The following is a 5,413-nucleotide window of genomic DNA, read 5'->3' on the forward strand; positions in this document are numbered from 1 at the left end:
GGGGGGGGGGGGGGGTCTTTAGTCTGGACTAAATTGGATGTGTAGTACTTCCCTACACACGACCCACACATTCGAGTGTGAATCCCCAAGCGGTTCGCACCCCTTGGACACATCATAGTCGAGCTAGTTGTACATAGCGACTTTTGGAGGTTTGTAGACCCTTGGGTTTCATTCGTAGTATGATCACCATCGTCATCTTGGTGTATGCATCCATACCCATCATCGTAAAAGGAGTAGTAGCCCGATGTTTATGTACACACAGAATGCATGAGGTCCCTATAGTTTCTCAGCCTTGAAACATCTTTTGTTTTGTTCTTATATTACTATCCATAGTATATGTGCATTGGTCTTCATACATTCATCATCATTAACATTAACCAGGGTTGTGTCCTACGAAAATCTTCGCCACAATGCAACATGACATTTAAAACATGCATTTCATCTTAATTTGAAAAATAACGTCATATTAATGAAACTCCATCATCTTAAATCGTCATATTATCATGATCGTCATCATCATACAACGTCATCGAATAACACATCATAAGGCATCATCATATAACTCATTCATGTCACCATACATCATCATCAAAACATCATAAGTATAAAGCATAAATGACACGTGTAGGAGCCACTAGGCACGTGTTGTCATACATCAAACAATTATCTAGCCTATCCTATAGTAAGACCACTTACTTGGTTGACCTTAGCCGATGTTTTCCTAAATTCGAGTATGCTAATCTTCCGTTCCTCGAAGTTTCTCCAAATGTCGCTGAGTATGCTAATATTTGGTCATACAGGTGTCGAATTTGGATTCTAAATCTTGATATGAATCCTGGGTTGTTACAAATGGTACAAGAGCGGTACCTCTCTCTTAATAAGATGTGGTTCGAGGACGAATCAAGGTAGAAGTTGGTGGGCATATGACACCTGAGTAAAAGGATGACGTACATGAATTACTTTCCTTTTCGTACGTAAAAATTTATTAAAATTTTTAATTTAATAAATTGAAAAATGATATAATTAAGGCATAAAAAAGATATATTATTACTTAAATGAATAGTGGTATAAAAAAAAGGTGGAAAATATGGAGTAAAATTCTTTGCTTTTAAAGAAAGTCATCCAGTTTTAGAATTGAAAGAAGGTTTTTTTTTTTTTTTGGGTCCATGGGATAATGATAATTATTTTATATAAATATAGATAATAAACTGGGCTCGGATCCAGTGCTTCGCACATGCACATGGTAACTTCCAACCTTCCCCTTCAAGCTTACCATTTAGCCCCTAAGTGGACCCTACACTAACAATTACATTCAAAATATATATCCAAAAATAAATGGATGCTTTTAACATTTTATTTTATAAAAAATAAAAATTTAAATAAATGAACGTAACCACTCGTAGAACTCAACCACATTATTTATAGTTTAGTTTATCTGATAAGAGGTCGAAGTAAATAATTGACGTTAAAAAAAAAAAAGGTAAAAAATTAAAATTCTAAGTTTAACGTAAATTCTATGGTCAGAATTAATAAATAAATACATAAATAAATAGGATGATAAAATTTATTTTCCAAGTCATTAATAAAAAAAGAGTTAAAAATTTGGTATATTTTGAATTACTTTATTTAGGTACTACCTTTAATAAATATTGTTTTAGAAATAAGGTCAGATCAAAAATCAATACCAAGATATACTTAAATTGGGTAGAATATTTTGATATCGATGTTATATTCCTCTAACTTGTTACTTAATTATACCCGAAAAAATCATGGGCGGCTATTGAAGGAAATGATTGATTGATTACAAAAATTAATCGAACAACCTTTTCCGAAGTATTTGATTGACTTAACTACATTGTTACTTTGAATCGAACCTTCATCTATTTCCTCTTGCTTAACCTCACACTTGTTGACTCCCGTAGAGACCTATTTGTTGATGAACATTGACCATGAGTGATATAATGTTCTTTTCTACAATGTTGTTGACCCACGTAGAGACGTATTTGTCGATGATCAGTGGCCACGAGTGACACAATGTTCTTCCCCACAATGGTGTTGACCATTCACCATGAGGGTAATGACCCTAGATTTCTGCTAACCCTGAAGTCACTACTGTCATCATACTCTATGCTATTCGTAGATCATAAATTCATCTTAAAAATATACGATCAACTTAAAATATTGTCTTGGTCTTACGTGTTTGAAAATATGATCAAAGCAAGATAAAAACAATAATAATAAATAAAGTACAACATTAAATCCAAAATGACCTATATTAGCCTAAGTCTAAGAATTTAAAATGTTACTAAGTTATGCACACACTATGGTCTCTGATTACGATGTTGTTGTCAGTCGTACAAGGGTGTGTTGTCTTTACATGAAATAGAAGTAGCACAGGACTTGAGTATTTTAAGAAATACTCAGTAAGTGACCCCACTATTGTGGCAAAAATGCAAACACATGCAATTCATGCTCTAGAGCCCTATGATTAAAACCATCGTAGAGGTTGCCTCCCGTTTGGACTAATTTAGACGTGTAGTACTTTCCTACACACAACCCACATGTGCAAGCGTGAATCCCCGGACGGTTTGCACCCCCTGGACCCATCATAGTCCAGCTTCGTTCTCGTTGCACATATGTAACATTCCCTCACTTGTGATGACGGTGGACTTCGAACGGGAAGAAGGAAAACTTTTCGTCTTCTGCTTTCTCTCTCCATCTTTCACACTCTCTCAGACGATTCCAGCGGATTTGGTGTGCAGACGGTGTGGAGAGTGAGAGGCGTGCATTTCAGATTAAGGTCACGAGAATTCTGGCGCCCGTCGAATTTTGTTAAACTGACTGTTACAACGAGTGACACAATGTTCTTCTCTACAATGTTGTTGACCCCGTAGAGACCTATTTGTCGATGACTATTGACCATGAGTGAGACAATGTTCTTCCCCACACGTTTGTGATCCCATGGAAACAAATTTACATTAATAAAAACCAGAGTAGTTAACAAACAAACATGATCCAAATAGGTTTACAACTAGATGGGTTCATTCACATCGAAAACTTTAGAGCCTAAAGAAGACTTTAAGTAGAGCAGTTCGATAACCTTCCAACTTTGTCATGCCCTTGTCACCAAGCGATAATTGAGATACTAAATGGGTAGCATGCATAAATATGATTAGTTCACCCATAGGCTAACAAATAGGCATTATTACCATAAATATACGCTCCATATATAGAGAAACATGTAACATTCACTTAGAGAAAAATAACCTACAGTCTTAGCCTTAGGTTTTCTATCACGGTTCTATGACATGAATCGTTAACGATATAATTGTAAAAGATATACTGAAATTACCTAAATCCTAGTATAACACCCAACAAAATTTTCTAACTTTTTTTTTTTATTTTCAAGTTGATGAATTTTATTAAGCGTTTTAGGGTCAGATAAAAAGTAAAATTTTAAAATATGTTCAAGAATTCAAGAAAAATATAAAATAAAATAAAATAGTGGGAAAAAAAAGGGAAAAAAAAAGGAAAAATGAAAGTCAATGGTTGGATGGCATTTTGGTCATTTATGTGCTTTCTCCTAATTAGGAAGCTAATTAGTGTGCATTCTTGAAATTGAGAAGGAAGAAAGGAAACAAAAAAGAGAAGAAAACCATACGAGTTAGATTCGACGGTCACTATTCCTATTGGATGTCCGACAATGGCACCAGAAAATACTAATCGGACTAAAAAAAGGGGCTCATGAAGTGTGCGAAATAACTTGTGAGTCCATACTCGTACGTGCAAACCATGTGGATTATATTAAATACACATTTAATTATTTGCTTAGAATAGTCGCTTAAGGGAATACAAATTGAAATGATAGGTTCCATTTATGATTGTATGTATTTGCATCCAACTCCTATAGCAAAGTCATAGTATTTATTCAAAATACTCAAGTCACTCGTGTAACAACCGGAAAAATAAAATAAAATAGTAATAATAATAATAATAATAATAATAATCATAATAATAATAAAATAATAAATAAATAAATAAAAGTAACAGATCCCTCCTCTTTCCTTCAATCTCTCACCACTCCTTCCCTAAAAATAAATCTGGCAACAAATCAGGCCATTCATTTTCCTTAAAAACAACTGCAAATTTACTCAGAATTTCTTCTTTCTACGAAAATAAATAGAAAAAAAAAAACAAAAGGTTTAAGCAGATTTAGTTTCGCCGGATGAGATATGTTATTTGAAGAGGTCAGTAATCCTATGTTAAATCTTCCTTCTATTTTATTAAATAATATTAATTTGGTTACAATTATTTAGTTTTGAAGTAGAGATTAAATGAAAAGAATTCTGTATGAGTTTAGGAAATCACACCCAATTATATTTTAGATCTACTAAATTGTTGCAATGAATTAGATCTACTGAATTGTTGCAGTGATTTAGATTGGTCAATAATTTTATATGAATTATAGGAAAAGAATATAACCAAATCAATCATTAAATTAAAAGCTAAGAATATAATCGTTAACTAAATCAGAAGTAAGACCAAGGAAATAAGAAAAAATTAAATAGAGATGGAAATACAGAACATTGTTAAGTGAAAAGAAAAGATAAAAAATAATAAAAATAAAAATGGAAGATTTGGAAGTAGGAATAGATTAACAAAATTGCCGAGTAATATCTCCTTACAGTGAAAATAATTACAGAGGAAGAGGGAAGATTGAGGAAAGATTTGTTGAACCGAACTTAAAAATAAAACAGGAAATATTAGAGGCATGGAACTCCATTAAATTTTGTCTAACGGTAAATATCATAATTTTAACAATGTAAATGAGAGAAATAATTTTATGGAGTTCAAACTTGAAACTGATGTCATGGGCTCACGTAGGTTGACTTGGATTTCAAAGGACGGAATCGAACTTTCATTAAGGATATATTTGTGACAACGACTTAAGCTAACTAGGTAAGTGACCTTACTATCGGCATGGTTATATTTGATGTTGACACGTGCCCTGTGGTTCTGCACGTGTCATATATGTTAATATGTGTGAATTGTGTGTGGATCGATATGCTTCCTATATGTTATGCTATGTTATTATATGTGGTTTGTATGATAATAATTATGGTATGATGTGCTCAAGGATATGTTTGAGATAGGATACGAGAAGGATGCACAAAACGAAATGTAACGATAGAAGTAAGATACGTTCATGAAACGTTAAGGTTAGGTTACATACCGGAGTGCTATGGATAGGAGAGATTAATGAAAGAATACGGTTAGGTTATGGGTAGAAAGGGATAGTTTTGTGTTAGATTGATAGAACGATAGCGTTAGGGTACGTTCTTGTGATGATATGACTAAGGTACGTTATGTAATGATACGACTGTGATAGGTATAAGAACGTTAAGGCTATGGT

This window comes from Cucurbita moschata, unplaced genomic scaffold (genome assembly GCF_002738365.1).
Source record: "Cucurbita moschata cultivar Rifu unplaced genomic scaffold, Cmos_1.0 Cmo_Scf00001, whole genome shotgun sequence".
NCBI classification, from domain to species: Eukaryota; Viridiplantae; Streptophyta; class Magnoliopsida; order Cucurbitales; family Cucurbitaceae; genus Cucurbita; species Cucurbita moschata.